The sequence below is a fragment of the Oncorhynchus masou genome, chromosome 17 (genome assembly GCF_036934945.1).
Source record: "Oncorhynchus masou masou isolate Uvic2021 chromosome 17, UVic_Omas_1.1, whole genome shotgun sequence".
Classification (NCBI taxonomy): domain Eukaryota; kingdom Metazoa; phylum Chordata; class Actinopteri; order Salmoniformes; family Salmonidae; genus Oncorhynchus; species Oncorhynchus masou.
In genome coordinates, this window is record NC_088228.1 from 39,330,161 (window position 1) to 39,351,867 (window position 21,707).

At 43.1% G+C, this 21,707-nt stretch overlaps 1 protein-coding gene across 2 annotated transcripts in view; it reads right to left on the reverse strand.

Annotated features, from left to right (window-relative positions):
- LOC135558221 (kin of IRRE-like protein 1) overlaps nucleotides 1-21,707 on the reverse strand; it is a 132,072-nt gene that overhangs the window by 103,556 nt on the left and 6,809 nt on the right. Inside the window, exons 2-3 of one of the 2 annotated variants that reach the window (XR_010458331.1) lie at nucleotides 18,739-18,867; nucleotides 17,727-18,375 (exon numbers count right to left, since the gene is read on the reverse strand). The exons of the other annotated variant lie outside the window; for it this stretch is intronic. The gene's annotated coding sequence lies outside the window, so the exon portion shown is untranslated. Of the gene's footprint in view, nucleotides 1-17,726; nucleotides 18,376-18,738; nucleotides 18,868-21,707 lie in introns of those variants that run through there. 2 annotated transcript variants of the gene reach the window in all.

A 21,707-nucleotide genomic window follows, 5' to 3' on the forward strand; every position in this document is an offset into this window, starting at 1 on the left:
CATCCTATATGCATACAGTACCACCTCTCCCTCATCCTATATGCATACAGTACCACCTCTCCCTCATCCTATATGCATACAGTACCACCTCTCCCTCATCCTATATATACAGTACCACCTCTCCCTCATCCTATATGCATACAGTACCACCTCTCCCTCATCCTATATGCATACAGTACCACCTCTCCCTCATCCTATATGCATACAGTACCACCTCTCCCTCATCCTATATATACAGTACCACCTCTCCCTCATCCTATATGCATACAGTACCATCTCTCCCTCATACTATATGCATACAGTACCACCTCTCCCTCATCCTATATGCATACAGTACCACCTCTGCCTCATCCTATATATACAGTACCACCTCTTCCTCATCCTATATATACAGTAACCACCTCTCCCTAATCCTATATGCATACAGTACCACCTCTCCCTCATCCCATATGCATAGGGTACCACCTCTCCCTCATCCTATATGCATACAGTACCACCTCTCCCTCATCCTATATGCATACAGTACCACCTCTTCCTCATCCTATATATACAGTACCATCTCTCCCTCATCCTATATGCATACAGTACCACCTCTCCCTCATCATATATGCATACAGTACCACCTCTCCCTCATCCTATATATACAGTAACCACCTCTCCCTAATCCTATATGCATACAGTACCACCTCTCCCTCATCCTATATGCATACAGTACCACCTCTTCCTCATCCTATATATACAGTACCATCTCTCCCTCATCCTATATGCATACAGTACCACCTCTCCCTCATCCTATATGCATACAGTACCACCTCTCCTTCATCCTATATGCATACAGTACCACCTCTCCCTCATCCTATATGCATACAGTACCACCTCTCCCTCATCCTATATGCATACAGTACCACCTCTCCCTCATCCTATATGCATACAGTACCACCTCTGCCTCATCCTATATATACAGTACCACCTCTCCCTCATCCTATATGCATACAGTACCACCTCTCCCTCATCCTATATGCATACAGTACCACCTCTCCCTCATCCTATATGCATACAGTACCACCTCTCCCTCATCCTATATGCATACAGTACAACCTCTCCCTCATCCTATATGCATACAGTACCACCTCTCCCTCATCCTATATGCATACAGTACCACCTCTCCCTCATCCTATATGCATACAGTAGCACCTCTCCCTCATCCTATATGCATACAGTACCACCTCTCCCTCATCCTATATGCATACAGTACCACCTCTCCCTCATCCTATATGCATACAGTACCACCTCTCCCTCATCCTATATGCATACAGTACCACCTCTCCCTCATCCTATATATACAGTACCACCTCTCCCTCATCCTATATGCATACAGTACCACCTCTCCCTCATCCTATATGCATACAGTACCACCTCTCCCTCATCCTATATGCATACAGTACCACCTCTCCCTCATCCTATATATACAGTACCACCTCTCCCTCATCCTATATGCATACAGTACCATCTCTCCCTCATACTATATGCATACAGTACCACCTCTCCCTCATCCTATATGCATACAGTACCACCTCTCCCTCATCCTATATGCATACAGTACCACCTCTTCCTCATCCTATATATACAGTACCACCTCTCCCTCATCCTATATGCATACAGTACCACCTCTCCCTCATCCTATATGCATACAGTACCACCTCTCCCTCATCCTATATATACAGTACCACCTCTCCCTCATCCTATATGCATACAGTACCACCTCTCTCTCATCCTATATATACAGTACCACCTCTCCCTCATCCTATATGCATACAGTACCACCTCTTCCTCATCCTATATATACAGTACCACCTCTCCCTCATCCTATATGCATACAGTACCACCACTCCCTCATCCTATATGCATACAGTACCATCTCTCCCTCATCCTATATGCATACAGTACCATCTCTCCCTCATCCTATATGCATACAGTACCACCTCTCCCTCATCCTATATGCATACAGTACCACCTCTCCCTCATCCTATATGCATACAGTACCACCTCTTCCTCATCCTATATGCATACAGTACCACCTCTCCCTCATCCTATATGCATTCAGTACCACCTCTCCCTCATCCTATATGCATACAGTACCACCTCTCCCTCATCCTATATGCATACAGTACCACCTCTCCCTCATCCTATATGCATTCAGTACCACCTCTCCCTTGTTTTCTTTATTTCTCTTTCATTTTGTCTTTCCCCTCCTCTGTTTCTGTCTCGCTGCATCCCAACTCCATTTCCTCTCCACTCCCTCTCTCTGTGGCCACTAATGGAATGCATGGTATTTCCTCCTCTCCACTCCCTCTCGATCTCTCTCTTTTGCTATCCTCCCTCACTTGAGCCCACTGCCTCTCAGTAATGAAATGTCAACTTTGACATTTGTAAAATTAGTACTCCCATCAACATGTCTTTCATTGGGCTATAGGAACTAACAGTTGGTATAGCATACCGTCTTGTTGAGTATGTTGATTAAGCAAACAACCAATCTATGCCTCCCCACTGACCATTCACCCTATCCCCTCCTCTCTCTCCCCCCTTTATCCCTCTCTGTACCTCTACTCTCCCTCCCTATTCTCTCCTTCCTTCCTTCCTCATTTCACTCCCTCTCTCTGTCTCCCTCCCCTCTCTCTCTCTCCGTCTCCTCTCTCTCCCCGTCTCCTCTCTCTCCCCCTCTCCCCTCTCTCTCCCCGTCTCCCCTCTATCTCTACGTCTCCCCTCTCTCTCTACTTCTTCCCTCTCTCTCCACGTCTCCCCTCTCTCTCCCTGTCTCCCCTCTCTCTCCCCGTCTCCCCTCTCTCTCCACGTCTCCCCTCTCTCTCCCCGTCTCCCCTCTCTCTCCCCGTCTCCCCTCTCTCTCCCCGTCTCCCCTCTCTCTCCCCGTCTCTCCCTCTCTCTCCCCGTCTCCCCTCTCTCTCCACGTCCCCCCTCTCTCTCCGTCTCTCCTCTCTCGCTCCGTCTCCCCTCTCTCTCTCCATCTCCTCTCTCTCTACATCTCCCCTCTCTCTCCCCGTCTCCCCTCTCTCTACGTCTCCCCTCTCTCTCCCAGTCTCCCCTCTCTCTCTCCATCTCCCCTCTCTCTCCGTCTCCCCTCTCTCTCCGTCTCCCCCTCTCTCACTCCGTCTCCCCTCTCTCTCCCCGTCTCCCCTCTCTCTCTCCGTCTCCCCTCTCTCTCCGTCTCCCCTCTCTCACTCCGTCTCCCCTCTCTCTCCCCGTCTCCCCTCTCTCTCCCCGTCTCCTCTCTCTCTCCCCGTCTCCCCTCTCTCTCCCCGTCTCTCCTCTCTCTCCCCGTCTCCCCTCTCTCTCCCCGTCTCTCCTCTCTCTCTCCCCGTCTCTCCTCTCTCTCCCCGTCTCCCCTCTCTCTCCCCCTCCCCTCTCTCTCCCCCTCCCCTCTCTCTCCCCGTCTCCCCTCTCTCTCTGACTGTATCATCTGTATTTGCAAGTAATTCCACAGATTTACATTTTGTCTTCCATCTCTCCCCATCAGGGTTGGGATCAATTCAAATTGAAGGCAGTCAATTCAGGAAGTGAAAAACATTTAACTTTTGAAATAAATATCTTCAACTTTTCAGTTTTCTCCAGAAGTTGTTGAAAATAGCTGCCTGTTTTCAATTCTTAGATTGAAATTTCAGTTTACTTCCAGAATTGACTGACTTAAATTCGATTTGACCCCAACCCTATTCCCCATGTAATATGGGTCTTCAGATATCCCTATTGAAATGAATTGGAGAGTGCCTGCTGCCTGCATTAACAGCATATGAAGACATTTGCTTTGGCAACGACGTATAATAATGCAGTATAGAGACGGGATAGAGACATATACATTTTCACTTACTAGGTCCTCCCTCCATCTCTGTACATTTAGTTGTCTTTCTGTCTAACCCTCTATTCATCCCTCACTCAAGCAAATCCAAAAGTTATATCACCATAGCAAAAACTGCCTTCTGCAAATATTCACAATGATATTCAATTAATACTGTTTTGATAGAAAACAAACAAATGTTTCTGAAAAAGCAGAAAGGGAGATGCAAGGAGAGGGACAATCAGACAGAGTGATAGAGCAGGAAAAGGAGAAGAGAAAAGGGGGGATTAGAGGTGAAGTGGCTGCTATCCAGACAGTCAACCAGAGAGAAAGAAAAAACACAGAAAGACAGAAAGAGAGAGCCGTAGCTAGATGGGCACATATGCACATGGACAGACGTAAATGGATCGAGATGGAGAGACAGACAGACAAAGACCTGGTTAGCCAAGCGAGACTGGGACAGACAAACAGATAGGTAAGCAGCCAGACAGAAGGACAGACAGACAGGCAGCAAGGGGGACAAGCAGAGAGGTCGACAGACAAACAGGCAGCCAGAAAAACAGACAGACAGACAGACAGTCAGAGAAACAGACAGACAGGCAGAGAGGTCGACAGACAAACAGGCAGCCAGGAAAACAGACAGACAGACAGTCAGAGAAACAGACAGACAGGCAGAGAGGTCGACAGACAAACAGGCAGCCAGGAAAACAGACAGACAGACAGTCAGAGAAACAGACAGACAGGCAGAGAGGTCGACAGACAAACAGGCAGCCAGGAAAACAGACAGACAGACAGTCAGAGAAACAGACAGACAGGCAGAGAGGTCGACAGACAAACAGGCAGCCAGGAAAACAGACAGACAGACAGTCAGAGAAACAGACAGACAGGCAGAGAGAGAAACAGACAGGCAGAGAGGAAGAAAAACAAACAGGAAGAGAGACAAACAAACAAATAAACAGACATGTTGGGGTGAAACACAACGGGACAGTGCGGGAAGGATGTGAAACAGGTAGCAGGTATGCAGGAGAGAGAGAGAAATAGATCACCATGGTAACACTGAAATGAGTGAGAGCAGAGGTAAGAGGGAGAAGAGGAAGCATGCATGCAGTCCCCATGGTAACTGAAAAGGAGGAATCCTGAGCGAGAGAGATAGACTAAAAAATACAAAAGAAACCTCTCATTATCATCCATCCCCCTTTCCCTCCCTCCCCTCCCTCCCTCCCAACCCTTCTTACCCCACCAACACTGTTTGTAAAGCCCCCATCATTGTGTGTGTGTGTGTGTGTGTGTGTGTGTGTGTGTGTGTGTGTGTGTGTGTGTGTGTGTGTGTGTGTGTGTGTGTGTGTGTGTGTGTGTGTGTGTGTGTGTGTGTGTGTGTGTGTGTGTGTGTGTGTGTGTGTGTGTGTGCGCGCGTGTGTGTGTGTGTGTGTGTGTGTGTGTGTGTGTGTGTGTGTGTGTGTGTGTGTGTGCGTAGAATTATCCTCTTAATTGATATTCTGTTTGTGATGTACTCATTGTGAGGTTCTCCTGTGATGTCACTCAAATCTCTACAGGGGATGTTGTTTCTGTGGCAAAGATATACAAAACATAAAAGACATAGCAGCAAACAAATGAAGAACATTTGTTCAATCATGCAATTGGGAAAGAAGCCATTATAAGCCGTTGACACCAGATTTCACATGCAGAGGGTCCATATCATTCTGCAGAAATCCTGCATTTGCCAATATGCCATTTAGCTTAATAGACACTGGAATAGGCAGGTACATTTTTGGTGAACCTGAATTTTTCCTGTCCTCTCCGACGCTATGCTGTCAAATCCTCACAGGTTTCTAGTTTGACCAGCTATTTTCAGCAGCCGATATTTTTGAATTTAGTTGTCATATTGGCAGGTTTGCTAGCAACAAACTATTTAGCTAGCATCTAGCCTTGTGCTTGATATGCAATGTGATTTCCTTGTAATGAACAGTCAGTGTTGACAAGTGTCCTGACTAGGCGGCAAACTGTTCTAATCTATTCCAGAAAAATATCAGGAATTATCATCTCATTATTATGTATGTATCCGAGTGAATGTTAATAGAAAACAGCTACTTTGCTGTTATTCTGGCTGAGAGGAAGAGACTGTGTTAGCCGTAGCTAGCTTTCCAGTTAGCAAACAAGGGATAGGAACATTGCCAGCAAGCATGGCAACGGAACATAAAGAACGAACGGCTGGGTCGAGTCTATAAATGTCGAACTAATCGAACAAACGACTGGGTTGTGTCGCTAGCAACCGAAAGATGAGAAAGAATGAATGTGCTTATATAAATTAAAATACCTGCGAAAAATACAGTTGAAGTCGGAAGATTACATACACCTTAGCCAAATACTGTACTTTTAAACTCAGTTTTTCACAATTCCTGACATTTAATCCTAGTAAACATTACCTGTTTTTAGGTCAGTTAGGATCACCACTTTATTTTAAGAATGTGAAATGTAAGAATTATAGTAGAGAGAATGATTGAGTTTATTTTATTTATTTTAGCTTTTATTTATTTCATCACATTCCCAGTGGGTCATAAGTTTACATACACTCAATTAGTATTTAGTTTCAAATTGTTTAACTTGGGTAAAATGTTTCAGGTAGCCTTCCACAAGTGTCCCACAATAAGTTGGGTGAATTCTGACCCATTCCTCCTGACAGAACTGGTGTAACTGAATCAGGTTTGTAGGCCTCCTTGCTCGCACACGCCTTTTCGGTTCTGCCCACACATTTTCTATAGGATTGAGGTCAGGTCTTTGTGATTGCCACTCTGATACCTTGACTTTGTTGTCCTTCAGCCATTTTGCCACACCTTTGGAAGTATGCTTGGGGTTATTGTTCATCTGGAAGACCCATTTGCGACCAAGCTTTAACTTCCTAACTGATGGCTTGAGATATTGCTTCAATATATCCACATAATTTTCCTACCTCATGAAGCCATCTATTTTGTTAAGTCCACCAGTCCCTCCTGCAGCAAAGCCCCCCCCCCCCACAATATGATGATGCTGCCACCCCTGTGCTTCACGGTTGGAATGGTATTCTTCGGCTTGCAAGCCTCCCCTTTTTTCCTCCAAACATAATGATGGTCATTATGTCCAAACAGTTCTATTTTTGTTTAATCAGACCAGAGGACATTTCTCCAAAAAGTACGATCTTTGACCCCATGTGCAGTTGCAAAAAGTAGTCTGGCTTTTTATGGCGGTTTTGGAGCAGTGGCTTCTTCCTTGCTGAGCGGCCTTTCAGGTTATGTCGATATAGGACTCGTTTTACTGTGGATATAGATACATTTGTACCTGTGTCCTCCAGCATCTTCACAAGGTCCTTTGCTGTTGTTCTGGGATTGATTTGCACTTTTCACACCAAAGTACGTTAGTCTCTATGAGACAGAACACGTCTCCTTCCTGAGCGGTATGACAGCTGCGTGGTCCCATGGTGTTTATACTTGAGTACGATAGTTTGTACAGATGAACGTTGTAACTTCAGGTGCTTGGAAATTGCTCTCAAGGATGAACCAGACTTGTGGAGGACTACAATTTTTTTTCCCGAGTTCTTGGCTGATTTCTTTTGATTTTGCCATGATGTCAAGCAAAGAGACACTGGGTTTGAAGGTAGGCCTTGAAATACATCCACAGGTACACCTCCAATTGACTCGAATGATGTCAATTAGCCTATCAGAAGCATCTAAAGCCATGACATCATTTTCTGGAATTTTCCAAGCCGTTTAAAGGAAAAGTCAACTTAGTGTATGTGAACTTCTGACCCTCTAGAATTGTGATACAGTGAATTATAAGTGAAATAATCTGTCTGTAAACAATTGTTGGAAAGATTATGTGTCATGCACAAAGTAGATGTTCTAACCGACTTGCCAAAACTATAGCAAGTTAACAAGAAATTTGTGGAGTGGTTGAAAAACGAGTTTTAAGGCTTCAAAATAAGTATATGTTAACTTCTGACCTCAACAGTAAGTATTTATACTGGTAAATGTGTGCTGAGCTCAGGGAGGCATGGTGGCAGACAAAAAGAACCTGCATCCCAAATAGCAACATATTCCTTATATACTGCACTACTTTTAATCAGAGCCCTTTAGTGCACTATAAAGAGAACCAGGTGCCATTTGGGATGTAGTCAAAGAGATGAAATGAGTACAGCATCTTGACCTGTCTAAATGTGCTGAGCTCAGGGAGGCATGGTGGCAGACAAAAAGAACCTGCATCCCAAATAGCAACATATTCTAATAATAATAATAATATATCCCATTTAGCAGACGCTTTTGTCCAAAGCGACTTACAAGTCGGCTGGGGCCACTACTTTTACATATGGGTGGCCCCAGCGGGAATCGAACCCACGACGCTTGGCGTTGCAAGCGCCATGCTCTACCGACTGAGCCACACAGGACCCTACTGTTTCTTATTTGCCCTGTACTGTAGATTCCACACACAACCCACTCTTCTTTCCCCTCTTCTCTCAAACACCTGCACTTGACTATGTTGCCTTTTTACATGTATCTATATATGTACAGTGGGGCAAAAAAGTATTTAGTCAGCCACCAATTGTGCAAGTTCTCCCACTTAAAAAGATGAGAGGCCTGTAATCATAGGTACACTTCAACTATGACAGACATGAGAGAAAAAAAATCCAGAAAATCACATTGTAGGATTTTTAATACTTTTTAAAATACTTTTTCAGACACTTTTTTGCCCCACTGTATTTTCTCCAAAATTTCTTTAAGTCACTTTCTCCCTCTGTGTGTTGCTACGGAAACCGTCTCTCCAGCGCCGCACCTCTCTCTCCCCCGCCTCTGGTTAGATGGTTGCTATAGAAACAGACTTATTGTATTATATGTCTCTCTCTCTATTGCTCGCTCTTTCTTTCTACCCCACACCTCTGCCTCTATCATCAGTACATGCTATTTTATTTCTATTTGGCTCTCACCCCTGCCTTGTTAAAAAACACACACACACCTACTGCCCGGGGAGATGTAAAGCCACCCTTACGTGAAACAATTACATTGTAATCCCCTCCGCCAGAACAATGACACACAAATCTCCTACTGTGGTGACATCATCTCCGCCTCCCAAAAGTTTATATCATAACTCCATTTATCAAGGCTGCATCCCCTATTCACTTTACAGTGCACCACTTTTAGCTAAGGACTATGCAGGGAATAGGGTTCCATTTGGGATGCACCCTAAGATAATGACATCACTATCCCCTCCACGATTAACCGTGTCTCCTCTACAGAGATGTCATATCAGTGTCACAAACACTGATGACCCATAACACACTTCGCTACCCTCCCACTGTTCAGTCTTGATGTTATTCACTGATCATCATCAGTAAGTCTTACTACAAACATGAGGCAAATGTTGTGCGCTACATAAGCAATAGGGTGCCATTTGAGAACCCTGTTGTCAAAGTGTGTTGGATTATGATGTAAAAAAAAAGTCTGACTTGCACCTGCATGTCGACTGCATGATCATTACAAAAAGTCAGGAAGTGGCAAGTTTCTGCAGTTGCTCCACCAAATTCATCCTTTAGCCGTCGCCTGCATTGTGGTCGGCTCTAATGTAAACCAATCATTAGTTGTTGTTTTTCTCACATGTATGTTATACAGTGCATTCATAAAGTGTTCAGATGCCTGGACTTTCCCACATTTTGTTATGTTACAGCCTTAATCTAACATGGATGAAATCGCTTTTTCCCTCTTCAATCTACAAACAATACCCCATAATGACAAGGTTTACAAATGTATTACAAATAAAACATTGAAATATCACATTTACATAAGTATTCAGACCCTTTATTTAGTACTTTGTTGAAGCACCTTTGGCAGTGATTACAGCCTCGAGTCTTCTTGTTTGGATGTGGATGTATTAGAATTCAGAACTGCATTGGCGGCATACTTCTATTTCACTGTACAACCTTATGCAGAACACAACTGTAAGTTTAAACAAATATTAGCGTCTAAACTCATATTGGGGTCTCTGAAACCACTGTGAAATGAAAGATATTAAGCTTACCAGTCAACCTACTATGTGGATTGGAGATTCATATTGCACTGTACAACCTTACCTATGGATTGTGGGTCAATAAAATGGGGGATAAGTGTACTCAGTGACACCCACAGAACCTTTGTCTAGGGTGGCAGGTAGCCTAGTGGTTAGAGCATTGGGCCAGTAACCGAAAGGTTGCTATATCGAATCCCTGAGCCGACAGTAAAAACCTGTCGCTCTGCCCCTCGGCAGTTAACCCACTGTTCCTAGGCCGTTATTGTAAATAACCATTTGTTCTTAAATGACTTGCCTAGTTAAATAAAATATTAAGTTATTGTTATTTTTTTAAAGAACAACTGTGAAGAGTTGACACAAATATTAGCGTCGTAGCTCTTATTGCGGGACATTGACTGTGGGAGTCAGTCTGTTGTACATATTGACTTAAATGTTGTACTGTCACCTGTCACCTGTGGATCAATCAAATGGGGTGTAGAGGAGCGTCGAATTAACACATCAACCACAGTGAGAATACACTTCACTTCACTGGCCAGAGAACAAAGGAAGAGGGCGGCCACTCTCACAGCAAGCTCCCAGTACGAGTCGTCCTTCCCCTCTTTTGCTCATTTCACACCACTAGTCTACATCAAAGCTCCTCCTACCAGTTTAATGACGGCAAGTTTAACCTAATGGTGCTAAGACAGCTTGCCGGCGACATGGACACAGCAGGTTTCTGGCGAACAGTGATGATGACTACGACTCCAACTACGACAGCCAAGGAACTTCTCCAATAGAGAACAATACACTGCACGCAAAAGTGCCTCAAACGCTCTTATTTTCCCAAGCAAACAGCATAAACGGACCGAAAATGACATGGTTAAAAGTGTTGAGACATGTGTGTAATAATATTGAATTTTAGAATGTGTGTGATATGCTGACAATTAGCAGGTATTACCCTTGTTCATCCACAGAAAAGTATACTGTTTAGTATCTGTGCGACCACAGTCTTCACATAGGCGGTGGAAGACATTATGAGAGTGTAATTTTATTTGTCACATGCTTCGAATACAACAGGTGAAATGCTTACTTTACAAGCCCTTAACCAACAATGCAGTTAAGACAAAAAGTGCTCAGAAAGTAGGAACTTGAAGCTCTCAACCTGCCCCTTCGATGAGAATGGAGATGTGCTCGGTCTGCATTTTCCTGTAGTCCACAATCATCTCCTTTGTCTTGATCACGTTGAGGGAGAGGTTGTAGTCCTGGCACCACACAGCCAGGTCTCTGACCTCCCTATAGGCTGTCTCATCGTTGTCTGGGATCAGGCCTACCACAGTTGTGTCGTTGGCAAACTTAATGATGGTGTCATACTTGGCCATGCAGTCATGGGTGAACAGGGAGTACAGGAGGGGACTGAGTACGCACCGCTGAGGGACCCCCATGATGAGGATCACCGATGCGGGTGTGTTTTTACCTACCCTTACCACCTGGGGGTGGTCTGTCAGGAAGTCCAGGATCCAGTTTCAGAGAAAGGTGTTTAGTCCCAGGGTTCTTAGCTTAGTGATGAGCTTTGAGGGCACTATGGTGTTGAACGCTGAGCTGTAGTCAATGAAAAGCATTCACACGTAGGTGTTCCTTTTGTCCAGGTGGGAAAGGGCAGTGTGGAGTACAATAGAGATTGCATCATCTGTGGATCTGTTGGGGCGGTATGCAATGCCAATTGGAGTGGGTCTTGGCAATTCATGGCTACAGACGTGAGTGCTACGGGTCAGTAGTCATTTAGGCAGGTTACCTTGGTGTTCTTGGCTACAGGCACTATGGTGGTCTGCTTGAAACATGATGGTATTCAGTGAAGACACTTGCCAGTTGGTCAACGCATGCTGGGAGTACACGTCCTGGTAATCCGTCTGGCCCTGCGGCCTTGTGAATGTTGACCTGTTTGAAGGTCTTACTCACATCAGCCATGGAGAGCGTGATCACACAGTCATCCAGAGCAGGTGATGCTCAGTGTTGTTTGTCTCGAAGCGAGCATAGAAGTTATTTTGCTCATCTGGTAAGCTAGTGTCACTGTAATAGTTTGCAAGCCCTGCCACATCCGACGAGCATCGGAGCCGGTGTAGTACGAAGTACACTCCATTTCTGTGAACAATTGCTCAACTCATGCTCTGCAGGCGATGAATGAGGGATGACCCAGCCCCAGGAACTATTCCCTCACCTGAGCCAATCACAGCTCTCCAGATGGGATGCCTCACGTCTTCCTGTCCAGGAATTTAAATTAAATGTGTGAACACCACTTCTTGTGTTCTGACTGGCAACCAGCCATGGTAAATGTTGTTTATAAACTACAAAACCATTCTACTTAGACATCTGAAATCCTTTGTTTTGGACTGTGTGCATGTAAAGTTCTCTGAAGACCTTTGGTTCCAGACAGAGAGTCGTCCAGCTCGACCTCGTTTTATTTTCACTGATTTGAATGTGAGCATGTAATCTGTTACTTTCTATATTTCTCCTATAATCCATGCCTTGTTTCGTTCTGAAATATCAAGAATAACTGTTTGATTTTATGCCCTCTAATCCCCATTCCCTGTTTGTGATTCTGTAGCCTATCACATTAGTACATCATTTTGCCATCACAATCTCCATTATTAATTTATCTTGTACATTGATTGCTTTATCCTGTTTTTTTGCTGATAATAAAGTCATTTGTTTTATAAAGTATACTGGCCTCTGAGAAACGCATTGCCTTGTCATTTTAAGAACTTAATTTCTTTCAGAATTACAAGTTAACCGTAGTTATAATTGTAACTATTTTATAGTTTCTTGGTTAGAGCAAGTGGTGCCCCGTTAAAGGGTAACTTCACAGCAAGACACTATTTGTGGCGTTTTTCCAGTCTCCCTACATAATCTTCACCCCCTGATCTGTTTCAGCTGTCTTTGTGATTGTCTCCACCTCCTCCAGGTGTCACCCGTTTCCCCCATTATTCCCAGGGTATTTATTCCTGTGTTCTCAGTTTGTCTGTTGCCAGTTCATCTTGTCTTGTCAACCAGCATTTTTTTCCATACTCCTGCTTTTTCCTTGTCTCATTTTTTTCTAGTTCTCCCGGTTTTGACCTCTTGCCTGCCCTGACAATGAGCCCGCCTGTCTGACCATTCTGCCTGCCCCTGACCTTGAGCCTGCCTGCCGCCCTGTACCGTTTGGACTCTGACCTGGTTTTGAACTCTAGCCTGCCCCTTGTTGCACAATAAATAGAGACTCAAACCATCTGCCTCCTGTGTCTGCATCTGGGTCTCGCTCTGTGTTGTTATACATTATTATGAATGACGATAGGGTGTTTCAGACACAATTGTGCACTATAGCTGTATCATTTACATTTTCGCACCTTGAGAGTTCAACCAATGACCAATGTTCAACCAATGTTCAACCACTGATGTCATTGGTTGACTGAGCCTGCTGTATGATCTAAAAATGAATGGATTCATGTTTTGTAACAATTATTGTGGCCTTTGTGTTTCGCCAATTGCACGATCACGCTTATTCGCTTATAATAGGGCCATTGCACTTGTCTCAACCATGTTCCTATCTGCCAGGACATTGCAGGATATCTAGGTTGAATCATTTCCCCTGGCTTTGTAAGGAGTACAGCCTGACAGGTGTCCTACTTCCTTTTCAAAACGGGGACGGTACTAGTTTACAGGTTCACAGGAGCTATGTTACCGGCACTGTCCATCCGAGATTGCTAAATAGTTACGATGGCTGTTTCTGATGATTGCTCTTTCCAAGAAGAGCTGTACAACGAAACATTATTTGATGTTCTTTTACATAGGAACATACAGCCCCATTTATTTGATCTGGAATACACTGGAGAGGAGTGGAGACAGCAAAAAAATATATCGCAAGTCCAGCAAGCAACGGCAGTAGTCTAGACAAGCTGGACCAGAAAACAGAACAGCAATAGTCAAATGAGTAAGCTGTTTTGCTGTCGGTAGCTAGCTACCAATATAAGCTCTCTTTTTTACACGAGGCAGGGTTGTTCAGTACAGTAAAATTGTGATTGATTCGGTCATAATGGGGCTTGCTAGTACCACTACAAGGCAAGCTAGCCAGGTTTAGCTAGCGGTGTATTTACAGTACCTAAAATGTACTGAGGTCTAACATTATAGCTAGGTAACCAGCCTCAGTGCCTCTCATTAGGAGCACAACTCCATATTAGTTTTGGAGTAACTATACCTGTCTGTTGTAGCTACTGTAGCCAACGTGTCTGTGAGAAGTCTCATATTCTACACCATGTTGATACAGTAGGAATACAGACAGTACACAACGATTGTCCATGAATGTGTAATACCGTTTGTCTTTCTCTCACAGACAATACCGTTTGGATATAAAGAAGTTGATGACGATGTAGATATGTGAAAAGTCCCATAACAACAATCTCCCCTTGTATCAAAGTGACTCCGAACACCTCACTGCCAACACAAAAACACCATATACAAGTATTCCCTTGGTAAAATTATAGTAACTTATTTTGTACATAATGTTGCTGCTACCATCTCTTATGACCGAAAATAACTTCTGGACATCAGAACAGCGATTACTCACCACGAACTGGAAGAAGCTTTTTCCTTTAATGAGTCCGACGAGAAGAATATACTGCTCTCCTGGGAAAAGGCCCAAATCTCCGGCATTTGAAAAGACGAAGGAAAAGAAGAAGCAGATTGGGCTGCCTTCTGAGAATCTGTAGGTCGAGCGAGTAAACTCCCACCGCCATCCATCCTACTTGCTAACATTGGAGAATAAAATTGATGACCTACAATTACGATTATCCTACCAACGGGACATTAACCTCTTGAAACTCTAGGGGCAGTATTTCATTGTTGGATAAAAAAACGGTCCTGTTTTAAACAAGATATTTTGTCACGAAAAGATGCTCGACTATGCATATAATTGACAGCTTTGGAAAGAAAACACTCTGACGTTTCCAAAACTGCAACGATATTATCTGTGAGTGCCACAGAACTGATGCTACAGGCGAAACCAAGATGAAACTTCAAACAGGAAATTAGCAAAATTTTTGAAGCGCTGTTTTCCAATGTCTCCTTATATGGCTGTGAATGCGCCCTGAACGAGCCTACAATATCTGCTGTTTCCCCAAGGTGTCTGCAGCATTGTGACGTATTTGTAGGCATATCATTGGAAGATTGACCATAAGAGACCACATTTACCAGGTGTCCGCCCGGTGTCCTGCGTCGAAATTGGTGCGTAAACTACAGCTGCAAGTATTTTTCCATGTGATTGAGAGGAGAAAGCAGACTTCCACAAACGATATATCAATGAAGAGATATGTGAAAAACACCTTGAGGATTGATTCTAAACAACGTTTGCCATGTTTCAGTCGATATTATGGAGTTAATTTGGAAAAAAGTTCGGCGTTTTGGTGACTGAATTTTCGGGGTTTTTTGGTAGCCAAATGTGATGTACAAAACGGAGCGATTTCTCCTACTCAAAGAATCTTTCAGGAAAAACTGAACATTTGCTATCTAACTGAGAGTCTCCTCATTGAAAACATCCAAAGTTCTTCAAAGGTAAATTATTTTATTTGAATGCTTTTCTGGTTTATGTGAAAATGTTGCCCGCTAAATGCTACGCTAGCTATCAATACTCTTACACAAATGCTTGTTTTGCTATGGTTGAAAAACATATTTTGAAAATCTGAGATGACAGTGTTGTTAAGAAAAGGCTAAGCTTGAGAGCTAGCATATTTATTTCATTTCATTTGCGATTTTTATGAATAGTTAACGTTACTTTATGCTAATGAGCTTGAGGCCATAACTGGATACAGGCCTTTTTTGTAGCCAAACGTGAACAAAACGGAGCGATTTGTCCTACACAAATAATATTTTTTGAAAAACTGAACATTTGCTATCTAACTGAGAGTCTCCTCATTGTAAACATCTGAAGTTCTTCAAAGGTAAATGATTTTATTTGAATGATTTTCTTGTTTTTGTGAAAATGTTGCTGGCTGAATTCTAGGCTTATAGCTATGCTAGCTATCAATACTCTTACACAAATGCTTGTTTAGCTATAGTTCAATAGCATGTTTTGAAAATCTGAGATGACAGTGTTGTTAACAAAAGTCTAAGCTTGAGAGCAAATATATTTATTTCATTTCATTTGCGATTTTCATGAATAGTTAACGTTGCGTTATGCTAATGAGCTTGAGGCTATAAATAGGATCCCGGATACGGGATTGCTCGTTTCATGAAGTTAAGAACTGTAGTATCTTATGTTTCACCGAGTCGTGGCTGAATGACGACACAGATAATATAGATCTGGCTGGATTTTCCATGCACCGGCAGAACAGAGAAGCTACGTCTGGTAAGACGAGGGGTGGGGATGTCTTTTTGTCAATAACAGCTGGTGCGCGATGTCTAATATTAAATAAGTCTCGAGGTATTGCTCGTCTGAGGTAGAGTAGCTTATGATAAGCTGTAGACCACACTATCTACCAAGAGAGTTCTCATCTATATCATTCGTAGCTGTCTATTTACCACCACAGACCGTTGCTGGCACTAAGACCACACTCAACCAACTCTAAAAGGTCATAAGCAAACAAGAAAATGCTCATCCAGAAGCGGCAGTCCTAGTGTCTGGGGACTTTGACACTTTAATCAGTTTCACCAAGTTTTACCAGCATATGCAACTAGAGGGAAAAAAACTCGAGACCACCTTTACTCCACACACAGAGATGCATACAAAGCTCTCCCTGCCCTCCATTTGGCAAATCTGACCATAATTCTATCCTCCTGATTCCTGCTTACAAGCAAAAGGTAAAGCAGGAAGTACCAGTGACTCGCTCAATAGAGAAGTGGTCAGATGACACTGATGCTACGCTACAGGACTTAGTCTGTAATACCTACATGCTTCAAGCAGACCACCATAGTCCCTGTGCCCAAGGAAGCAAAGGTAACCTACCTAAATGATTACCTCCCCTTGGCACTCACATCAGTAGCCATGAAGTGCTTTGAAAGACCGGTCATGGCTCACATCAACAGCATCCCCCCAAGATACCCTAGACCCACTCCAATTCGCATACCACCCCAACAGAGCCACAGATGACACAATCTCAATCGCACTCCACACTGCCTTTTCCCACCTGGACAAAAGGAACACCTATGTGAGAATGCTGGTCATTGACTACAGCTCAGCATTCAACACCATAGCGCCCTCAAAGCTCATCACGTTTCTAAGGACCCTGGGACTAAACACCTCCCTCTGCAACTGGAGCCTGGACCTCCTGATGGGCCACCCCCAGGTGGTAAGGGTAGGCAACAACACATCTGCCACGCTGATCCTCAAAACTGGGGCACCTCAGGAGTGTGTACTTAGTCCACTCCTGTACTCCCTGTTCACCCACGACTGTGTGGCCAAACACCATCATTAAGTTTGCTGACGACACAACAGTGGTAGGCCTGATCACCAACAAAGATGAGACAGCCTACAAGGAGGAGGTCAGAGAACTGGCAATGTGGTGCCGGGACAACAGTTTTATATCTTGATGTTTGAAGCCTGAAATGTGGCAAAAGGTCGCAAAGTTCAAGGGGGCCAAATACTTTCGCAAGGCACTGTATAGCCTTGTTATGTTAGTATTCTTTTTTACTGTAGTTTATTTGGTCAATATTTTTGTAACTCTTCTTGAACTGCACTGTTGGTTCAGGGCTTGTAAGTAAGCATTTCAGGGCATTTATTATAAGCATTAGTATATTTTTATTCTACTGTATATAAATTGCCATAACTGTTCCTGCATACTGCTGAGTACACTCACCTAGGTCTCCAGAGCAAATAAACTTGGTCTTGAATACAAGCCATGTCTACTCATTTACTATATAACTTTTCTTTATTTTTACATTCTTTGTCATTTAGCAGACTAATCTGTCAATCTACTTACTATTGACAGACTAATATACTGTTTTATTGAAACATGTTTACTTGCCAACAAATTAAAGTTTAAATGATACACCAAGTCCATGCATACATGTTTTGTGCAGTAAGACATTCGCTAGTTTATCCAAATACATTTCATGAATATCACAATTAATTGACCCAGTAGTTGAAGTCAACACTTTTCTGATACAGCAGGAAAAATTTGCCCACTTGACAGTATACTTATATATGCTGTATGTACAACAACTAGCAATATCTATACCACAATGTAGTTGTGAGCATACTAGGCATTCTATATTATACTACAAAAATATGGATGTTGTGTTGCTTGAATGTTCCAGGCAGGTTCCAGAATGCTCTTCAGAGGGTGAACCTTTTGTTGTGTTGAGTAATGGCAGCTGGTTTAGCAGGCTTTGGCGCTGTTGGCAGGGATATTGGGTTTGGGGAGCTATAACTCAGGCTCCTTGTAGACAACCGGCAGTTCCTTTCTGCACTCCACAGCCAGGTGAACAAGCCTCTCGTACACTCTTCATCACCCACTACTTCGACCTCTTGCAGATTATTTGTTTGTGCTGAAAGTCTCCTGGAAAGACATGAATACAGATCATGAGGATATATAATCATACAATAAACCATGTTAATTAGTAAACAAAAAAGGGTAGAGTAGACTGGTATGTATTTTGTTACACTCAGAGTCAATCATTCAGAAAGATGTGAAAGGTTTGAGGGGGGCTTGACTTGTAGACAGTCTAGTCATGTATTGTTGTGTATGTGCACCTACAGTAGTGTGGTTGAGTAAAGAAGCACCGCCAAAAATAGAGTGAATAGGCTAGAAGAGAATACTAACAGCTCTTCTTCCCCATGCCAAAGAACTGACTGTTGTAGACAGTTCCGTGTATTGGTGATTTTGTTTTCTCAAGAGGGTATTGTGCTCTTTCATAAATACCTTTTGCTGTTCTGGCTTGTTTCAAAGTCAGATGATTGAGTTTATTCCAGGCTGAAAGCTTTCATCCAATGAGTCTAACGGCTCTGTACTACCAAAGCTGGTGTCAAGGCCAACAGCAGCAGGGTTCGTCTGTAGGACACACTGCAGTCAGTGATTAGCTCACATTTTACTACTTTGTCCCCATCAATACACACTCAAACAAGGTACTATATCCACCCACCCCCCTCAAGTCAATAGACAATGCATACTAACCTTCACGCACACAATACCCACCCTAACAGACATCAGTCAGTCACGCACACCATCCCCTCCTAACCAATACCTAATTTTCTCCCATTTAAACTTCAAGCCTTGCTTGAACAATCAACTAAGACTCCATAATACAGAGAACTACAGTAGGACTCGAGTTGTAGCCTGCTTGTAAACACACCATCTATTGCAACAAGACACGGACCATGTTAATTAATGCCTAGCTCCAGTACCTTTGTTTTCTCATCATGGAAAAATCTTGTCGAATTTAGTAAGGTGACTTACACTAGTTGCTGGTGCTGAGCTTGATGCCTCTGCAGATGTTGATTAGATCGGACTCTAAATAGAACAGTCACATTAGCCTCTGCGGTAGTTAGCTAGCTAGCTAACGTAACCTAACAAAGCTAACATTAGCTTGCAAAATTAATTAAATTAATTTTTAGGTAAACAAATGTAGTTTGACGCTAGCTAACTAGCTACGTTACCTCAGCTTGACTTATTTTCTGCTTCAATGTTCGCTGATCAGATGCCTTCCTCTTTGAAATGAGAGGGGGGGAAAAAATATATGGAATAGCATCACTTTTCAACGATCGACGACATGGCAACCCCATCAGTTGAGACTTGAATTTTCGAAATCGAAAATCGAAAATCGAAAATCGAAAATCGAAATCCTCTGGCTGAAAGTGCTGGCTACAAACACAGGCATTTTGATATTTACCATATCAACTGGATACACCTCCAGGGGGCGGTACTACATCCGGAAATCACAATCAATTATGGATATTGTGGTTTGCTTACAACCAGGAAATGTAGCTGGCCCGTTTCTGTTGGTGAGATACAGAAACGCTCGCATTTTCGAATTTAGAAAATTCTAAATTGTTATAAGACACATATGATATGTTAACATATTAATGGACATATTTCATGAAATAGAGCCGTTTTACAGCTACACCATTGAGAGCATCCTGACGGGTTGCATCACTGCCTGGTATGGTCAACTGCTCAGCCTCCGACCACAAGGCACTACAGAGTGTAGTGCGTACGGCCCAGTACATCACTGGGGCCAAGCTTCATGCCATCCAGGACCTCTATACCAGGTGGTGTCAGAGTAAGACCCTAAAAGTGTTGTATTTTAACAAAACTGCATTGTTGGTTGGTCTACACCTGTTGTATTCGGTACATGTGACAAATAAAAGTTGATTTTTCTCCTAGCAGAACTTGGCCCGGGGAAGTGAATGTCTGTGCCTCACTCTTATTAAAATACATTTGATACACACTGATCTAGTCCACATTTGTATCCTTATGGCTCAATCTGGTCTGGTTCTATTGTGTGATGGAAAGCAGTCTGTTTCTCAAATGACACCCTATTCCCTACATAGTGCACTTCTTTTTACCAGGGCCCATATGGCTCTGGTCAAAAGTAATGCCCTATAGAGGGAAGAGGGTGCCATTTGGGACGCAGCGTGTAATTGGTGGACTGTGGATTTGACATGCAAGACCAATCACAAAGCCCTACACACAAAGACCAGCATTTTACAGGAATTAGTCAAAGTATTTCAGGTGTCAAATGATGTGAGCATAATTTAATTGTTTTTCCTCACAGACAATGGAGAGAGAGGGGGAGGGAGAAAGTTAGAAACTACCTACACTTATCACTTGACATACTTGCTCTACGTTCTCTCTTTTCAGTCCTACACTGTCAAATAAAACATCCCCACGCACATAGCCTATATAGTGCACTACTTTTGACCAAGGCCCATGGGGCTCTGGTCAAAAGTAGTGCACTATATAGGGGATAGGGTGCCATTTCCGACAGAGTCAGTGGAAATTGGCACGGTTGTTCTGGAAAAACGTTATGCATCATATCTAGGTATCATAAACTCAACAGTTGTTAATATTGTTAGCATTATTTACGACTGTTCTGTGTCATTTGTGATTAGGTTTAGATAACAGCATAGTTACACAGTTGCTCATGGCACAGAAGAATCATAGGGCCCTGGTCGAAAGTAATGCACCATGTAGGGAATAGGGTGCTATTTGGGGCGGCCCTAGTGATTAAATTCACCATACTATTCTGGTGACCCTGAGCTACTTCATACTACTTCATAGAGCAGTGACCAAAACTGCAGTGCAAGGACATGTCCAGTCTCCCTCTATTTTCCTCCTGCTGTCACTAAGAGATGAAAGAGTGGTAGATGGAAAGACAGACCGAGACGGAATGAAAAGAAAAAGAGGGGAAGAGAGAGAGAGAGAGAAAGAGACAGGAATGGAATGGAGAAAGAGAGAGAGAGAGAGAGAGACAGGGATGGAGAGAGAGAGAGAGAGATTAGAGGTCGACCGATTATGATTTTTCAACGCCGATACCGGTTATTGGGGGACAAAAAACAGCCGATACCGATTAAATCGGCCGACTTTTAAAATGTATTTGTAATAATGACAATCACAACAATACTGAATGAACACTTATTTTAACTTAATATAATACATCAATAAAATCAATTTAGCCTCAAATAAATAATGAAACATGTTCAATTTGGTTTAAATAATGCAAAAACAAAGTGTTGGAGAAGAAAGTAAAAGTGCAATATGTGCTATGTAAGAAAGCTAACGTTTAAGTTCCTTGCTCAGAACATGAGAACATATGAAAGCTGGTGGTTCCTTTTAACATGAGTCTTCATAATTAGCAGGTAAGAAGTTTTAGGTTGTAGTTATTATAGGAA